The sequence below is a fragment of the Thunnus albacares genome, chromosome 23 (genome assembly GCF_914725855.1).
Source record: "Thunnus albacares chromosome 23, fThuAlb1.1, whole genome shotgun sequence".
Taxonomy (NCBI): domain Eukaryota; kingdom Metazoa; phylum Chordata; class Actinopteri; order Scombriformes; family Scombridae; genus Thunnus; species Thunnus albacares.
The window spans coordinates 10146174-10166926 of NC_058128.1; the positions used below are offsets into that span (position 1 = coordinate 10146174).

Below are 20753 nucleotides of genomic sequence, written 5' to 3' on the forward strand. Positions count from 1 at the left end.
TCACAGTTTTTGGAAAGTTTCCAACCTGAGTTGCAGAGCAAGGCAGTGCAACAAAATGTCAGGAAGTCTGGCGTAAACAGACCTGACCCTCTCTGACTTTTCCTTTCATATTTGTTTTCATTTGGATTTTGAATGTTTATCCTTTTGTCAAATGTATTTTTATTCTCAGCTATGCCATAAGGTCAGGCTTTCAATTTATTGCCTCACACTGGAGAATATTATGGACAAGGTAGAAACTCAGCAAATATGTGCAAATGTGTGCAGGCGTGTTTGTTTGTGAGGAAGAGGCAGAGCTGCAGTAAATACAGTATCTGCGTATGGTGTGCATGTGTGCAGGCTTATGTGTGTGTGTGTGTTTGTACATCTATAAAAGCAACAGATAGCACGGTAAAGAGAGCTGGGGAAATGAAAAGTGGACTATCAACTACTTCAGTCATCCATTTCCAAAATGTTGCATGCTTTGATGCCTCATCCCAAAATTCGACATTTACTTTTACAGAACCCATTACAAGTCGATACATTTTTGTGAGTTACCAAGGCAATAACTTGTCCTCTAAGATGTGCTTTGTGATGTATTATTTTATTTCCTGTTGTATTTCTCTAGAGCGTTCTTGTTCTCAGCTGCCCAACAAGCCTGCACTTATCTGATCCTTAGTCTCTCTCACATTTATCTCATCACTTTTTCTACCCCCGTTCCCTCCTGGAGCTAGGTGACCTCTCTCCTACTTGTTCGTCTCTGTGGAGTTTTATATAGATAGCTAAGGAAAAGTTTAGCGTGCCTTTGAGGGATAATTATCAAACAGTAAAACTCCCACACAGCTCTCGCTGGGTAATTACATTTTCCCCATCTCTCTTCTTTTTTTTTTTTTTTTCACCGAAATGAAACCATCAGTTTTTAAAGCCTTGACAATCGACAATTCCCCGGCGTTGTAGCCCCTCAGACTTCTGAATGAAAACTGTGAAGTGTTGCCCATTATGCTGGCGCTTGAAGGTTTTCCTCCCCTCACACATTTTTTGTTTTTCTTTCTCTTTCTCTCTCTCAGTCACACTCTTCTCTTGCTTGGTCTCACATTCACACAAACAACAGCCCAGCCCATTTGCATTCTAGGCAATTACATTCAATTTGTAAACCGGCGCTGAACTTTAGTAGAATTAGATTTTGCTAACAGGCGTAATGACATTTAATGGAGCATGATTTATTCATTTCTCTTTCATCAGGTCAAGATATGCCACAACTGGGAATTGAATAATAGCAGATGTTTTTGTTTACGGTATTTTCCCTGCTGTCAAAATGCTTGGTCTGTTGTTTGTGGACTAGCAAACTTGTTGCCACGTCTTCATCCAGGTAACCTCTCATTGTTTATTGATTTAACAATCAAATACGCAATAATGAATTCACTGAACAATGATTCTCGTTCTTAGGTATCTAATACAGCATTGAAGCCTCAAGGGAAAGACTTGAAAATTCTGCCAAGATCCTGACAACCTGCCGAGAGTATTGTTTGTTACATGTGTTATTAGCAACTTTTAGGTGTTTTCGGCATAATTGTACTCACACTTAAGTGCTGCCTTCTGTGTTGTGCTTACTTTAGGTAGCAATTTGGCTCATTCAGCACACGCTTTTCCTTTGGCGAAAAACAAAGTAATTTGAATTCAGCCAGCACCCAAATGCATTCAGATGATATTGTAGCACCTGTCTCTGAGATTTTCCGGCACAAATTAAGTATATTAAAGACGGATAGACTTCCTTCACTCCCTCCTTCACCTTGTTAGTGTCCCCCTGTGCACACACATTCTCCCTTTCTGGTGTTTTGTGTACACATTTCATTTTGGTGATGCCTCTCTCTCTGAAACAATAGATATGTTTCTTTTCTCCTGCCAGCGCCTACGTTCCCCAAGCACCCTCCTTCATTTTCCGAGGTGTTCTTATTTAGGGAGACGACAGTGCCTTGGGACACAGTTTGGCAGGCTGGGAGACAGGCAGAACAGGTGTTTTTTTTTTTTTTTTTTTTTCTGTTCTCCCTCTCACTCTCACCCTCTGTCTCTCTCTTTCTACTAAAATGAGTGAATTTCTTCCCCGCTCATCATCAGAGCGCCTGTCATTGTCGTCGGTATGATGAAGAGGCGTCAGGTTGTGCCTCCACTTCGCTATCTCAATTGTGTTTTCTAGCTGTTTGTGTAACTGTGCTTATCAGATCCGAGAGAAGTACCTGGCCGACATCTCAGTGGCAGTCCAAAACGCAAAATTGATAGCCATCATCAGAGGAACTGCAGCCTGGAAAAGTGGAAAAATGGTACACCCACTATAAGGAGGCAAATATTCTCTATGTTATGTCTCCTAGCCTGTTACTTTCACTGATTGAAATTTCAAACTTGTTTTTCTTTTTAGTCACAGAGCTTCATTCAGATGCATTTGAGATTCATACTTTCTTTGTGTGTCTATATGCATTACTTCTTGTCGCACTCGTGCTTATACACTTCTTCTTCCTTCTCTTTCTTTACACCCACACACACACACACTTACATGCACACACTTAATGCACATACATTAATTCACTTCAGACTTTATCCCTGTAGCCTCTCATGCAGCAGTGCAGAACATTCATCTACATTGATCAAGGCAGTCTATCTGCACCACTGTTCGTCCTTCCCCTCTCATGCTGCTTAATGAACTTGCTGGGGCTTAATGCAGCTGAACAGACCCCTATGCTCATACCAATGAGCCACCGTAGGACTCTCCGCCATCAACTTTTGATGTAGTTACCCCCAGATATGCACAGGTAGAGTCTTTCAGGCCGAGGATTCAGGGTCTTAAGGCGGCATGATTGGCAGACGAATTTAAAGCTGCTCATTAAGTCCACATCAACGTGATTGGGACAGTTTAGCTTCGCTCCATTCTGCGGGATTCAGCAGACCTCCGTGGAGGGAATGCTTGATCGTGACTAAACTATTTTATCTCCTCCTTTTCTCCATCTGATGTCTTCTGTGAAACAGAGGCATCTTCAGAGATAGATTGTGGGTGGCAGGTATGGATAACAACCCTGTCCTGTGTTCATTTTTTTCCATCACAGACAAAACTGTGTACTGTGTTTCTGTGTACTTGCAGAGGATTCACAAAAAAATGTGAAGCCTGTTAGGGTGGGTGATGATGATTATGTGCTGTGAGACAGTTTCAACTAAGGTATCTATCACTTTTACCTTAATTTGTCCAAATAATTCAAACCAGAGTCAGAATAAGAATCAGTTGCCAATGACCTTCACCTACATCAGTTTTAGGTCCCCATTAAAGCCAGCAGGGGGTGATGTTTCTAATTGAGGACAGTGGGTTGGAAGGTGAATGAGACCCATAGTACCTCATCACTAAGCCAGTGACATAATTACAACACATCTGTATTGCTCCCAAGGCAACGGCAGTGTCCATTCACTCTAGTTATGCAGATGTCAGAACTCTTTATGTGTGGCGTTACCTAAGCATTTGTTATTTCTGACGTATTGCAATTAGCTGTGTCCGCTGCCACGATATTGATGATGCACGCAGATGGAGAAGGCTGTGCTTTTTTTGTCACTCATGCACCTGCACACAAAAACAAATTGCACACACAAACGCACACACAATCGCACACACATGCACCAGGACACAAATAACACACACAAACTGCGCTGTCATTCTGTGGGCAGTAACTGCACTGGATGATGGGTCTTTCTTTCTCCCACTGTCTGCCTTTCCATTTATATCTCCCCCCAAGACCACTTCATCCATCCATCTCTGACCTCCCTCCTCTCCATCCTCCACTTTGTCACTTTCTTTTTTCAGCCAACATGCAATCAGTCCAGCACCCTAGTGTTGGTGAAATGGAAAAGCACTTGATAACTTTTCGCGTTTTGTGTGTATGTGTGTGCACATGTATCTGGTTTAGTGGTGCGTGCGGGAAAATGTGGGATGGTGGGAGAAAGTTAAAAGAGAGGGAGATTCACCCGGTTCATTTTCCATTATCGCCTCATTACAAAACTCTGAGGTTCTCTGAGTGTACAGATGAACAGCAGCGAGTATTCCATTTGAAAATGGAACTAATGCCCTGACTCAGACTACAAATTACTCTGCAGATTCTCATCACTGCTGCCTAGCAGCCAGATTTAAACCAGTGAACCAGGCCTGTTGGACTAGTTCACATTCCTGTCTTGTTTCACGATGCAGACATTTGCTGGAAAAAGTAGACAATCTCCTAATAATGTCCAAGTCCAGTTCTAATACAGCTCTATATGCATATTTTTCTGCATTTTTCTAATGTAGTGGTCCCATTAAAATGATTATTAGTGCAAGATAGCGAAGAACTTTTTTGAGCAAATTTCCAAAAATCGGCTAAGTATCTGTGTGTGTTTTCATCATCTACTGTGAAGTTTACCCATTCACTCACTTACTCACAAGTCATGTTGTTAATTTCAGTCACATTGTGAGCAATATAACAAGTATCATATTCTGGGTATATTCTTGTTGCACAGACAAAAATATGAATTTTTATCAGTTTTGCTGAGATTTTTACACTTTTTATGTGCGTTTATATGATCATTTATGTTCCATTGGTTGCAGTTGTCAGCCACATATTTTATGCACTCTGTTTGCTCACGGCTTATTTATATCCACACAGTATCTATTCTTTTATGTGGTAAGGACCCAATTTTCCCCACAGGGATCATTAGAGTTTAGTCTAATCTCACCAAATACCTCCATTCAGAACCAAGGTACTTGAGTAGACTACAGTTTTGAGCTCATCACATGTTTTTGAATGGTAATAGGCATTGTGGAATAAACACTGTAAGAGCCTATTGCCATCCTACAAAACACTCCACTTTATTATGTGCCAAATAATCATACTACATCAAACTATCACCTAATTGATATAGGATTTTTTAGGCAGATACCGATATTGATATTTTAGAGTTTAAAGAATTTAATATTAATTTTCTTTACACAATCCATAACATGAATAAACATTTTAAAATAAGGTTCCCTTAAATAAAAACCAGAAATTTAATGGTCAGCATGTTTTACAGTTGAAAAATAAACTTATCACTACTTAGCTGGACAAACTATAGAATAGTGACACATCTTCAAAACATATCTGTAGCATTTTTGTACTCCAATTTCTTGTCATTTATCAGCCAACATGTACATTGTTACTGATGTATCTTCAATGAGCTAATATTGGACAATTTATCAGTTGGGTTCTATTGCAGACAGTGCTAAACATTTTCTCGTTAAACTTCTTAGACTTTCCTCCCTTCATCTCAAGTGCTCACACCAAAAGTACAACAGATTTTACCACCCAGGCTGCCGTCTTTGTTCCTTTTACACTCCACTGGAAGCAGCAGGAAGACCAGACCATTGGAAGTCGAGACTAGGAAAGACTAGGAATAACACAGAAGGCGGTGAGTTAAAGTGCATGAATGCAGGAGAGAGCAAGAGGAAGATAACTGCGAGGTTAAGACAGCTGAAAGGGTGCTGGACACAGACAGAAAGAGAGTGATGGAAAAGTGTATAGAGAGCAGAGTGAAGCAAAGATAAGGAAGGAGATAGATGGTGAGAGGTGAAGGAGATGGTGAGGAAGGGAGAGAAAAGCTGAGGAGCACAGGCAGGTACGGAGGAAAATGGGGAAGGAGAAAGGGAGGGGCGAGAGGGAAGAACAGTGAAATTTTGATTGGGTCAGAGACTTTTGACACGGGAGGGGGCGCGGTGGCTGTGGGGAGTTAGCAGGTGATTTATAGGTAGGTGGCCGGGCGCTCACAGTCAAGAAGCCTTATTCATTCCTCCCCTAATCTAGCTCACCCCAGCCAGACGTGCTTAAGGTAATGGGCACAGCTAGCTGTCTGCAAGGCCACCGGCACCGACTCAGCCAGGCGAGACCACTGCATATTGCATATTTGGAGGAGGGTGGGGGGCATTGAGACCCATATGAAAAAAAAAGACAATGAAACCACATAAAAATGTGGTGTTTCAGGATATTCTTTCAAAAGTGGTCAATGTATGCATGTACTGTAAAATGTACATCTACAAATGCAGTTTTGATTGTTTTTTTAAATCTCAACGCAGATCTTATTTGATCTGTTTTGTGCAGCTGGAAAGGAGACCAGAGAGGTGATCAAGTGGAATGGCTCAGGAGAGAGGGGTTTGGATGGAGGAAGAAGTGAGAGAGGGAGTGATAGCAGGGAGACATGAGAGAGAAATTGAAGGTGGATAGAGAATCAGGGTTGGAGGAGGAGTCATGATGGGAGAAAAGGGTGTCGCAGAGATGAATGCAGTGAGAGGGGGATTTGCAGTGAGAGGAACATTGTAGAAAGGATGTCATGGGCCTAACTCTGCAGCTGAGATCTCATAAGTAATGATTCACTTTTTTTTATTTGAGCCTTTCATTTTTGTTCGACATACATCTGTTCACCTGATTGAAGTGGTTGGCAAAAGAAGTCTCACTGTTTTTCCTCTTTGTTCTCTCCTCTTCCCGATTTCCTTCTTGCTCTCCATTTGTCCTCCTGTTTGTTTGATTTGCTTCCTGCCAGAAGGAGAGACAATATTCTGGATGAGCCCAGCACTGATAAATGGATGCCAGCGTCCGCCCTGTAGCGCAGACTCTTGTTCAGAGTGGCAGATCATTTTGTGCCACGGAGAGAGTGTGTGAGAGGAAGCGAGAGAGCGGGAGAGAGATGTTGGCTGCCTGTCTGTCCTTGCTTGTGGCATCTGTGATTGCAACAGCGAGCCATTTGCATCGATCTACTTCAGAGAAAGTCTAGCATCTGGATAGTTACATTGTCCAAATACTGCTGGGGAGACAAGCCATACATATATATAGACACAAACACACACATCATAAAGGCGTACCATACATACAGAACAATGCTTTTATAGTCCCTGTTCTTACAAAAACTTTCCCAAAACCAATTAATTTTTTTGATATTCTTATGAACCCAGTAGTTTTTTTTGTTTTTACAGTAACAGGCTATGGAAGACAATAATGGATCTGCAATTTAGGGCTTGCAGTCAGAGATGAAGCTTAGTATTTCAATTACTTTGATTTTAGAAGGCCAGAACAATACGACTGTCTTAATATTATTTATTGCAGAGCAGTGCTCATTATACATATTCACAAGTGAAAAATAACAGTCTTTTCACAACAATGGAGCAGACACTAAATTTGTACCCCCATTGTCTTCTTAATTATGATTTAACACAATTAACAAGTAGAGATTGCTTTAACACATCGCCCGCTGTGTAGTCTTAAGAAATCATTTGGATATAAGACAAATTATTGAGCTCAATCATTTGTAGTTGTGATTCATATTTTACAAACTGTGATTCACACATTTGATACAGCATGTGTGGATACATATTTAGGAATTTGCATCTGGGCTCTAATTGTAATTTGGATACCTTTTTATGAGTGGGCATAAGTGTGACGCCAGTAAAAGAGTAAGTTTATACAAATGTATTCTTTTCAAATGTTGTTGACTGGCTTGTGAATACTGTATTAATAATATAATATAATAATCTGTGTTGGAGCAAATCCAAAAGAGAAAAATATGATTGTAGCTCAAAAAAAAAGAGAATTGTGTTCATCTCAGTCTAAGCTTTGCTCTCTCTCGACTGAATGTGGTTATCAAGACGGTATAAAAGAAACCTTTTCATTGTCTCTGTTGCCAAAAACCTGGCAGTATTTTGAAGGGCTTCCTGCCTCCGTGTCATGCATTATTAAAAGCACATCTCATTGAGTATTATCCCGTAGGGTCCACTTATAAAGCTCTATGTCTTTAAGTATTACCAAAGAAGCAATTAGGATTTTGTTGAAAAAAAAAGGTTAGAGTTAGGGTTAAGGTTTTATCTTACATACCAATTTGTACAACGTGGATATACCACACTCTTGACCCAAAAACAAGTGTTTAAGAACTCACACAATAATAAAGAACTTCAGTCCCCAACCTTTACATCATTATCTAGTAAAAGTGGAGCTTACAGGAGTGAGAGGGACACCACCTTGTTAAAAGCCCTCAGTAAAAACCTCACCACCATCCCACTGCTCAGGCTTGATTAGTCAACCATTCGTTCTGCGTACTGTAAAGAAAATGCAATAAGAGAAAAAGGAAAGTAACTGCACAAGACGGTATACAACATTGTTCCCTAAGCGGGAAGAGCAGTTTTTCTCTGCATTGTAGAGAGAAATGAGACCTTTTGTTGGGGGACATGACCTCAGTGCTGCTGTTTCTGCAGTGCTGCACCGAGATCCTCATTCTTCAGTTAATGCACTACTATAGGTAGATACAGCCACAACAAAAGAGACAAAGGCTGAAGGCAATTTGAAAAAAAATAAAGGTTTGAACTTACAAATAGGTTAATGTTGGCTCAGTTCATGGATTGAACCACTGGAATATCTGCTTTTCTGAGTAGCAAACTGCAACACAATGACAAAACCCATTGCACCAAAGGACCCGAGGCAGTGTTCATCAGGTCAATCACTTCAGAGTGATAAGAAGTAGGATGGGAGCATGTGCTCAAGCATCACACTGTCGTAAATTAAGCTCTGGGTGGAATCAGATGTCATTGTTTGTCGCAGTGTTTTTGACAGTTTCAAATCCCAGACACAAAGTTTTCAGTCCTAATATGCTGTAAAAAAAAAAATGCAATTAAATTTTGTAGAAGATTTTCTGTCTTTTGGGTTTTTGGGTTCAGCAATGCATACAAACAGCAGAGAAAACAATATCAGAGCACATATAAGAGGATATTTCATACATTTATCGAAACTTGATTTCCAGAAATACTTAGTTAGAAGGAACTGAAATTGACGTTTCATCTTTTGCTGGACTACAGTGCACTGTCATTTGGCAAGGTTCGGCAGCAGCCAAAAACTATGTCCAAACACACAGAAGTGGCAGATTACTTTGTAACATTAATGCCATATTTCTACTGTTAACCTCGTGAACATGATGACGAAAGATAAAATAGTTACTGCTGTGATAAATTTCCAGAAATTGAAAATCCTCTCTCAGAGTATTATAAAGTACTATGCAGTTTTTTGGCATCTGGCAAGTCCTCAAACTCATGGATCTGTTAATAAACCAGACTTCCTGGATTGTATTCTATCTCTCTACCTGACAGTATGTTGTTGGGTTTGAAAAACAGAACTGTGGTATCAGTTGGAGACAGTTTCCATTATAATTTTTTTTTTTGCATGGAATGACCACATTTATGTGTCTGTTTTGCTTTTCTCGTACTCTGAACTCTCATCAAGGTGTATAAGACCCACCAAGGTTAAAATTCCTACGTCTCTCACTCAGTTTGTTAGCACTAATGTAGAATCTTGCGTCGGTTATACATTACAATTGTGAAACATACATATTGGGTATTACCCTGTATGTACCAGAATAGTCTATTCTCAGCCTCTGAGCAGTTATATTGCAGCAGCTGGGATTAAAAAGTAAAAGTTTTTCCTTGTGTGTTGATCAAGTGTTCACTGGCTGAACTCAGACTTTGCAGATTGATTAAGACCAACAACCTTACAATCACAAACCAATTTCCTCAATCTCCTTCCTTACCTCTATGATACAGTAACTACAGTATTTGTGCTTTTCCCTATTCATTGTAATTCCAATATTCCTCCCATTGCAGGAATGCACTGACTCTGCCAATCATTTAATGTGTGTTGAAGGCTCATGGATTACCCTTTAATGAGAAAGCTATATACTCACCCTATGTACACATAGAGTGACAAGCGTTTATTATTACTGACATAATGGGAGGAACACTAAAAACCTTTTATGTAACCCATATTTAATGCATATACTATATGTGTCTATGCCCATCAAATGTGAGCCTAGCTCATATCTCATCTTTAGAGTGATCACTGTTGACATTTGTCTTAAGCTATGAATAAATCCTCTTAAGCATCACCTATTGCCCACTTTAATAGTCATCCATACTCCTTCAAACATTACCTTTACTCAAGTGAAGGTTTGCAATTCCTAGAATGATGATGAATTATTTTCCTCCAAGGTGACCATTGTTACCTTAATACTGCCAAGCAATTGCTCTGTAATGAAAGTGTTGGACTGTTCTTTTTTCCCCATTAGCCTCATTTGTCAATATCTCCCAGCATGGTTTTTACCAATTTAAATCGCATCTTTGTTTTTTCTCTGATCTATTATTCGAAGAAATGCTTGGTAATGTGAAAAAAAAGTGAAAGCCTGTTATGAAGGTAATGAATCTGAGATGTGTTTTTGTTTATCATAAACTTTAGTGGATTTGATGATTAGCAGGCACCCCATAGCGCAAAAGCTGACAAACAAGACAAAAGCTAAGATGCATTGAGTTCATATCCAGACAAGTCAGCTGAGAGGCTTTTGTACCTATTTTCTTTTTCTAACTCAAATTTTTCTGCTTCATTATGAGAGACTAATTTTCCGTGCTGCCGTGAAAGAGAGAGGCTCGATGCAGATGGGTCCTTGTTTGATAGTGAGCTGTGAAGTCATTTCAAAACTTTTTTTTCTCTTGCATCCACATCACAGGAAGACGAGGGAAGCAAAGGGGGATAAGAGAACATGGAATAAGATTAGTCATTCTATAATGGACTTAAAAGGGGTATCATGGACTTTAGGGTCATGTTACCTGTTCAACACACAGAGGACAATGTCACCTTTGAAAGAAAGTAAAAAGATTAAAAATGACTCACCAGAAAAAAAACCTTAAAACAACATACAGTATGTGCTACAGAATCAGCGCTTTAGAAATCATAGTTGTAGATGCATACCTTATTATAATACACGTACTGCTTGTTATTCAGGATGTTTAGAAGTAACATTCAGGCACCTTAAAATTGAAAGTTGAAAGGTACGTTTCTGCTTTTACTGACAGGTCCGTCCTTCCAGTTTTAACCAGCATCATTTATAATTTGACAACCCTAATTTACATACATATATAATTTACATTCCGGCTTGCAGACACTGACTTATTTTTAGCCAAAGCATCTCCTCTCATCCTCTTCTCCACATTTAGATGAGCAAGTACAATGCGTTTACTGTATAAGCATCTCTTTCTGGGTCATAGATAAAAAGTGATGGTGGCCAATTAAACAAGATATGATTTTAGGATTACTGCTTCTTCGACATAAAACTGTTAGATATAACCATAAAAAGATTTCACTGGAGAAATAGAGCAGTAGAGACTGTTTCAGGTCTAGCTGCATCGACTTTCCACATTTAGGAGAAGTACCGCAATTTAATTAATTTGATTAATCTCATTAATTTTTACCTTACGGCTCTCTATCTGCTTCCTGCAAAACTGAATCTGACATCAGACTTATCAGGTGTGCCATTAAGGAGATGATTTTGCTGGGAAAATGATTAATCGTGGAAATTACAAGAAAAGGGTACGGCTGAAGATGTTCAGTGTGTATAAGCATGGCGTTGTGTGTGTTTTACAGAGGAGAGACAGAGAATATTAAAATTACTTATTTGCCAGTTTACTGCTTGAATAATCATAAACATGCCCAAGGTTTACCATTGCTAAGAGTTGCGTGGTGCAGCGTTGCACCATGTCCTATTTCCAGACACATAGTGAGTATTATTATCACAGCCATGGCATTCTTCACAACCCAAGGGGCTCCCATTTTGTCACAGGTACACAGCACATTCCATTACCTCCCTCAGTGCTGGCACACACTATCCATGTTTCCCCATAGAGCACGCTGGCGGTGCGTTAGCCTGCCTGTGTGTAACCTAGCCGGCCCGCTATCGCTCGTCTCATCCGTTACACTCTGCTCCCATTCAATCAGAGCCCCACGCCTCAGAGGAGCTGCAGATAAAATTCTCATTATCTTAGCTCACAGAATTAAAGGGACCAGGACCGAGGGGGCACACACACACGTACTGTACACATGCAAACACCCACACACACACTCTCACTCTCTCTCTCTCTCTCTCTGTCTCTCTTTCTCTGTTGCTCTCTCAAGAACACAAATCTCACTCAAAGAAGTACAGTAGACTGTTATCACACCCATACACACACATACACACACACACACACACGCACACACATGCTCCAAACAGGGACTTCTAACTCATGCTGAGTCTCTTATCCTAATTTGTGCACTGAGGGAGGCTTTATTGCAGGAACTGTTTGTTTCCATCTCAGTGCTCTCTTAAGGAAACTCTGCTTCAAATAGATTGCAACAAAGATCTCTGCTGTGTTGTACTTTCAGGCTGTTTGTGTTTCTATGTGTGTGTGTTTGTGTGTGTATGACCATTATCTAAATTTGTGTTCACAGCAGTTTTCACTGTGACACTGTTCTCTGCTGTGAGCAAGTAATTTTGTGCTCCCTTTCACCACCCATAAAACTATGTGGTTGCCAAAGTCTGAGAGACAGTTTGTTTGTGTTTGTGAGTGTGTGTGTGTGTGTGTGTGTGTGTGTGTGTGTATGTGTGTTCATATGTGACAGAGTATCTCTGTAAAGGAAAGTTAGTATTTTCAGATAGCGCGTGCACAGATATCTCACACTCTGCCAGTGTTTATGAGAACGAATGTATGCATCAGTATCCGTTCTGCTGAGCCTGCGCGCGTCCCACGGAGCGAGTGTGAGCTCCATACGTGTGCAAGTGTATCGGCTATAGAGTGTGTGAGTGAACGTCGCCAGGGGAAATTTCTGCAGCACATGGAAACCCCATTGTTTATTCATGCTTTCTAAATTGAAGTGTGCATCCCTGTATTCTCCAGGCTGCACTCTCTTGTGTATAACAGACAGTGAAGGAGGGAGCGAAAGAAAGGCAAGGAGGAGGAGAGATGGAGAGCCCTCTTGAATCAGATTTCCTTTCTTAAAGGCCTACTTCAGTAACTGGTATTCAATAGAGAAGAAGATAATGAGAGTCATTTGTCCATATTAAAGGGGGTTCAGAGAAGTTCTTTCTACTCCAAATAAGAATCCAATCCAGGCTCCAATTCAGAGCTGCTGGTCCCTAGTTTCTTATAAGTCCTTATACCTGTAGGTTTTGAATCGACACATACCTCAATAGCGATCCGTTAGATTGTGCATCGGAGTGCTTTCTCTCATCACCCCCTCTTCCCAGAATGTAACGCGATATCGATTGTTTCCATTTACAATCGCATCGACGCCGTGCCTTCCATCGTCTCGATCCCATGTCATCTCTGATTTGTCAATATTCATGCTGCGCCAAGCGCTTGATTTCAAGCCGGGCCTTTTTTCCACTTGAACGTTCAGTCAATTGATGAGGGGCTGCACTCATCAGCGGTTCAGCGATAGAGCTTTCAGAAGGTGTTAGGTGATGAAAATGTTCATTGGAATATCATAATATGATTAGTGTTATAAACATCATTTGGTGTGACAAGGAAGAAAACCTGGCTCGTTCACTGTGTAGAATGCAAATCAGGTGCTTATGATGAATGCCTTTGTTACCGTAGCTGACGTGTGAATTGAATAAATCAGCATCAGCGTAATTTAAAAGCATTGCTTTCACCTGCGGATGCCAAGGGCTCTAAAATATTTGTACCACACTGTATACTGAAGGCACAGCAAGGACAAATGGCTTTCTTTGGCAAGGCACAGCTAAACCCTCCTCACATCCTCCCATTCCTCTATTCATTAAAACAGAAGAGAAGTAGGTCACCTACAAAATGGCCGCCACTTGGCCACCTTCTCCGTCCCCCTTCCTGTCAGCATATGTTTCTCTCAGGCCTTTGCCAACAAGAGGCTCCTGAATAATACACTCAAAAAAAGCACCCTAAAGACAGACAGGCAGGAGATTTATTGCCCATATTTGAGGCTCTTTTCAATATGCATTCCTCAGCCAATTTTCCTTTGCGCCGCCTTTAATTACCTGTCTTAATAGGATCCCTGTAAGAGTGGTGGGATGTCTTCACTAATGTCTACTTTAGAACGGAGGGATAATTACACAGCCCTGAAATTTGCAGAGATGGCTTTCAAAAGCAAGAAGAGAGGAGTGCAACGAAGGGGAGGAGTGTAGGACGGCGAAAGCTTCCTCTTTTTTTTTGTCCCCACAATTTGCATTGTCCAATTTGCTGAGCGTAGCTTTTAATTAGGTAAGTCATATTGTCATTGTTCTGTTCTATGGTGTGTGTGTGTGCGCTTTGTGGATTTGTGGATTTCAGTGTTGATTTGTTAGTCTGACATTGTGTGTATGCATGTGTGTGTTGATTTGTTTGTGTTTGTTAGTGTCTCCGAGTGTGTGTGTGTGCGGGGGCGTTGGGGGGAGGGGGGAGTGGTGCTATGGAGGATCTCCTCTAGCACTTTCTTAGTTTCCCTGAAGCAATAACCCAAATTCAGGCTCCAAGTAGCACAAACATGGTGCACAGGCCCTCATGTTCATGTTTGTTAGTTTATTCGTTTTCATTTTTATTGATTTTCACCAGGTTTCCACGCATTTAAACTGTTTCTGCTATCATATAACCCCCCGCACACGGCAAACTACAAATTGACAAGTTTATTGTCATTTGGCAGATGCTTTAAACTAAACTGACTTACAAGTGAGGCAAGAGCATTAGAGGACAGTGACTGAAAGAGAGGTACAAGTGCAATGAGAAAGAGCGCCAGACAGAAGTTTTTCTTTATTATTAAAGTAAAAAACAAATGGAAGTAGCTTAAGAAACAACAAGAAAGCATGAAAGTAGTTCAAGAATCAGCGTAGTGCTAAAGTTTCAAGAGGGTGTTTGCAGAAAAGCTGAGTTTTCAGTGAACACACCAAGGGAGTCAGCAGACTGTGTGGCACTGAGTAGCTAATTCCACCATCACGGAACCACAAATGAGAAGAGTCTGGATCATGATTTCGTACCTGGCAGTGAGGCTATTACCAGATGTCATTCATTTATAGACCGGAGCAGAAGGGATATGCTCAGGAAGAACTTAGCATGTGACCATAGACTTTCTTCCAATGCAACGTATCCTAAAACATGGCCTCTCATACTCTGCGGATTTCTGATGTAAACAGTCTGTGTTCAGGCATATTAGAAGAGTCAAAAACTGTGGTCGGTGAAGTCAGACACCCCCCAAAGGGAAGTCTGTAGCACAGTGGCACACAGGAAGACAGAGGCCGCCTGTTGCCCTTATCCTGACACATTTTGGTTCTGTCATGCCGTTGACAAGCCCCAAATCCCCTCGCTGGTGTGATCGGACCGTGACAACCCTGACCTCTGTCTGACTGCTCTTCCCACTGGCAGGCTGACTGACTGACTACCCACCCACTCTCTGAAACTTACTTCACCTGTTCAGACCAGTACACCTCCACATTCAGCAACACCGCGTTCAGAAACGCTACATGTGTATCTGAGTGTGTGGTAGCATACGATATAGTGTTTGGACTACTGTATGTTGTTTTTTTTCTATTTTCTACATTAAATTAAATGCAAATAAGGCATGGTGAGTATTTAAATGTATGAAATGAGCATGCAGTATTTTCACACACAATAATAAAAAATCAAGAATAAGAATGTTGAGTAGTTTCATTGCAAGTCATTTCCCTTCAAGCTTCACCCTTGGAAAAAGCATCTCATCTGCCTGTGCATAATCACCCTGCCCTCTCTGCATATGCTCTACATTAACGCAGAGATTTAATGTAACCAGCCGGCCCGCAGACAGGTGCCATGTTCCTCCTGCAGCATGAATATGTATAAGACACTGTTGCAGCACTCAAACAATTTGCATAAAAGATGATGGCTGCATAACGTAAGCATGATTTGCAATGCATAGGGAGCATATGAAGGTTGCATGCTTCTCTTATTCTCCTATATCCTGCATCCTCCCCTCCTTGTTCTTTTCCCTGTCACTCCCTCTCTCTCTCTCTCTCTCTCTTCCTTTCTTACCTCTCAATAGTGACAGAACAGATGGACAGGAGATTAAGTCTTGAAACACATTGTTTTGTTACATTTGCAGTGTGTTGCACTGTGCATGCAGTATTATGACTTTCTCTTGGGTGGTTGTGGGAGTGGTGGTGTTTGTTTTTTTTTTTTTTTCTTCACAGGGAAAATCTGTAAGGAAGTAGTTTAAAGATAAAGAGAGAGGATCAGTTGTGGTGTTCGCTGGGGCTGCTGGTGGGACAGCTGGTAATTCACAATAAATTGGAGGCTGAAGAGAGCCAGCTGCCCTGCAGGGGATGGGGAAATGTGTGTGAAAAAGAGTGAATGGGACTCCACATGCATACATGTATGTATGTGCGTGTGTGTTTGACTATGTGTGTGTGTGTCAGTGGACCAGAAGTCCTCAGTGGTCTTCTGAGACCGTGCCTGATCCATGCTCTGCAGCATCAGGAGTGGATGCACACTGAGGTGGAAGTGTGTGCGAGTGTCTCAGTTTGCTGGGGTTTGATTTCTACATTAGATGTATTGATTCTGTCAGTGCTCCAGAGGCACGCAGCAACTTGCTAGGATCACACCTAAGCTTTACAAAATAATCGCCTGTATCTCCAGCCTTTGCTCAGCGGCGTCAGCAACTGTGAAGTTTCCCGTTGAACGTACACACACACACAAATACAGATGACCAATACACCTGTCAACAGTCATTGGAATGACTCACACACTTTACCTCAGTCTCAGAACGCTCTCCACCTAGCCCAACAACACACACACACACACACAAATACACACAGAATAGGTCTTCAAACAGACGCGCCTGCTGATGTATTCTGCATTATCAATAAAACTGGCCATGTCACGAGGACGGATGAAATAATTTTTTAGTTTCTGTTCTGCAGATGAAAGAGTGGAATGAAGTATGACTGTAGTCCACAGTATATCAGGACAGCTGTTTAGTTTGTTTTGCTGGTGCTGCTCTTTGCAACACTTGTTGTCAAACGCCCCAATAACTCCTGTTTGCTGTACACAAATATTAAATATAGTCCCGAGGGATGAGCAACTTTTAATGTTTCACTTTCCTATCCTGCTTTTCTTTCTTCTTCTGCAATGTAAGTATGGTGTATCTCTCATAATACACGCTTATCTTTTGCTTCGCATTTACCAAAGTACCTAATTTAAAATCATAAGAAGGTCAAATGTCCCAAAGCTGTCTCCACCAGCCTGACGATTGCACAGTATAGCTGCAACCATACAACAATTACTGCTGAGCACACGTTGCAGTTGGTTAAGAGGCATTCAATCAGTGCTTACAATCACAGTATAGCTCTGATATCTGAAGAGTTGAGTGGTATCACTCCCCTTTATTTACATTTCATTCCACTCCTGATTATTGTCAATTATTAGTACGTAATTGGCAATCTGACAAATAAATGGTGGAAAGATCTGACAGAGGAGGATAAGACGAGAGCAGAGAAAGTATATCAGCCTTTTAAAGCTATTTCTAAAGTTAGTAGACGTGCAGCAGTAGCAGAGTTGGAGGTGGATGAATCTGAACACCTGCAGATAAAAGTCAGCAGTAAACCTGGAGGACTAGAGGGATACACAAGCATGCTGCTAAGCATCATAACTTTTTTTCCCTCACCAGAAGAGCAAGATAAAATAAATGTGTGGTAAATACATGTCTTTCTTATGACACCATGAGATGTTGGCACTTCTGAAATGCAACTGTAGGTCATTATAACATTATATCTCAGTTGTCGTTTAATGAATACTAATAATATTAAAACAGGACTCAGATACAATATGTTACCATTGCTTAGCAGCAAATATTCTAGCAATTCTCTTCCATTCGCAGCCATGGGTTTCCTCCCATTCTGACACAGCAAATCATTTGTCAATAAGAAAATAAGTCAAATCATCGGCTCCATTTGGAGTGTGGCTAGAAGGTTTTCTGTGGTTTCCTCAGCAGCAGATGAGCTCCCTGTGGGAAACTAATTTAGTGCTCACTCTGTACATAGACAGTTTCCCACCAGGCTGTCTATATGATTGGGTGTATTTTCTCTCCCTCACTCTTCTCCCTCACATGCTTCAGCAGTCACCACTCTGTCTCTTTCATTCTTCTTTGGCTTTTTGTCTTCTTTTGCAACTGTTCTTGTCATGGCATGTTGCGTTCCCTTCATCTTGCATAGAATAAGTCTTTTCAAAGAAACACTTTTTTTTTGCCCTCCCTTTGTCAAACTACAGTATTTATGTCTTACTTTGCTCATCTTGTCCCTTCTTTATGTCTTTCTTCATCTGCCTGCTTCCTTTTTTTACTTCCTGCAGTAGCTCCACCCACCATCTCATTCCCCGTTCATATCACTTACTCAGTAAGCAGCTTGGGTTTTTAAACTCTAGGCTATGGCAATAACATACTGCCCATCTGTCACGGCAGAGAGTTGCCATGAAATGGCCAACTCCTCAGCATCGCCGTGTGATCCTCTTATATGCTGTGAGCATGGCACTCACCCATCTCCCTCTTGGAAGAGTGAAAAAAAAAAATTCCCCTCATCACCCTGTAAGGCAAAGAGAGACTGTCAGATTTAGACTGAGCGGTGAAGAGATGGGCTTTCTCATCCTCTCAGGCTCATACTAGAGGGCACAGCTTAAGGGGAACAGGCAGCACACGGTTATGGAATTATAAGAGAGACACCCAGCACATCAGGTTAAGTCTTTGGCAAGGGAAGTTTCCCCTTGCCACAGAAAGCAGTGCATAGTTTCATTTCCTGGCTGGCAGGCAAAATGAAGAAACCCAACTCTAACCCATAAAGAATAAAGCACCCATACATGAATAATCTCAAAGTACATCCTGATACACATAAACACAGTTTCCAGGCAAAGATGTGACAAATCTCGCTGCAGATAAACCCCAGGGTTTATCCCCATGTGAATAAATCTGACTGTTAACATATCTACCCTCATCTGACGATTTATGGTTTATGACTTTCCAGTTTACTTCAACTCAGCAACTCACATCTCTAACAAAACATGATTACCCACTCATGTTTGGCTTGACTGGAATAAATTGAAGTACTTTTATGTGCATGGGGAGAAGATGATTCGGAATCAAATTTGTGCCCCAATTTTCTCCATCGGTCGTCCAGTACAGTACAAACATGATTTCCAGCTGGAATTCTGCACCATTTAGTTTAGCTGATTATTCGAATCCTGCTTGTCCTACTTGCTTTCGTTCAATTTGAGTGGGCACCTGGGAAAGAATGGAAAAAGGCTCATATGGAAGGAGAAGGAATCGGAAATGTACAGTAGGTAAGAGTGATTCACATTAAATCTGAGTGATCGGTGATGGGTCAGTCAGTAAATACGACAAAAGATAATTGCCTATTTGAGGCAGAGAGGGTTCCCAGAGTGCAAAGTTGGCACGTTTGCAGGGGCCCACTTCCCATTTTCCATCTCTGCAGCCATACTCAGTGGCTTATTCAGAAGCCTAATAGAGTGTAAATTGTTTGTCCACAGAAAATGGATATAAACACATTCAGTTAGCTCTGAATCATGTTCAAATTACATTATATAGAGCAGTAGAGGGAGCTGGGTAACATGGAACACTGGTAATGTGGCATCAGCAAAATTTGCAAAAAAAAAAGTAGTTTGCCTTAGCAGCAGACAAATATCCATATTTTGAATAATTCCATTCAATCTGATATTTACACAAGGTCAATAGTATCCCAGCTCCAAGCTTTGGATACCATCGACCTTTACATCAGTTCAAACTGTACATTGAGTTCTACCATTAGGTACATTGCAAATCTGCCCTGGAGATGCAGTCTTCATCTGTTGGCTACTCCATAATTTATAACACTTGTCTTGCTGTGAACTGTGGCTGCATCTGATGTGTAATCTAGGGAGGATCGATGCCTGACAGCTAAAGTTGGGACAGAATACCTGTCCTGTCTAACCTCAAATGTCCTGTGGGAAATAGGGAGGAGACATTTTGAAACTGCAAATAAAATTTGTTGGCACCTTAATCAAAATGTCAGCTCGTTCCTCTCTGTCTGTCTCTCTGTCCTTCTATCCCTCATTCTAATTCCCTGCAATAAAATTCTCTGCAATATAATTGCATTTGTTCATTGTGTGAGGTTTGGCACGTACACCTGAGAGTCAAATGTATTAGTAGAAATATCTACTCTATATTGTATGTCACAAACTTGCAACTTTAAGAGGAATAAAGAGCTGGTTGTAGGTACATTTCCACGTGTTAGAGGTGACACACTTTTAGTTTTAAGTGGAAGACATGCACCATTCAAGGACAGATGTATGCTTACACTATGGTGCCAGGCTATCACCTTTAAAGATGATAGTTACATATCAGACATACAGTACAAATATTGAGCAAATGATATGCCCACAAGACACGCTTCCCTGTGTTTATTCACACTTGAAAAGGAAAGAAAATATAACTAGGACATTGAAATTTCTTATCCTAGCCATTCTGTGGCGTTTTCCCCTGTGACATTATTTGGTTCTGATGAAACACAAAGGCCTTGTGTGCTTCCACCCTGTGTTTGCATTGTTCAAAAGCAAAGTTTATCAGGTGGACTGGCAAGTTTGGGGAATTGGAGCACTACTGCTGCAGCTTCCAAACTCATGAAGAAAGCAGCACCTTGAAGCTAGAGCCCGTACGCTCAGCCTCTTCGCTTTGTAGACACATTGATATGTTAATCCATATTTGCCTTTGTTTTGTCGACTTGTGCAAATGTGTGCCGATGCCCGGTTAGAGTGATTTCCAAAAGAAAAGTCTGGAAAATGTCAAGAGAAGTTTCTAACTAATGTTTCCACTAAAATTCAGAGCTTTGTGCAGAAATGTCCTGTCAGGGGACACAGTGTACTATAATGCTTCAAAGCT

At 41.0% G+C, this 20753-nt stretch overlaps 2 long non-coding RNA genes across 8 annotated transcripts in view; both read left to right on the forward strand.

The window, feature by feature from the left end:
- The window catches only part of LOC122975289, a 249720-nt gene that overhangs the window by 108571 nt on the left and 120396 nt on the right, over positions 1–20753 (forward strand). The gene's annotated exons all lie outside the window — the stretch shown is intronic.
- Positions 750–1752, forward strand: LOC122975290. Its single transcript, XR_006400620.1, has 2 exons — positions 750–1345; positions 1423–1752. It is a non-coding gene; the product is annotated as an uncharacterized LOC122975290 (long non-coding RNA).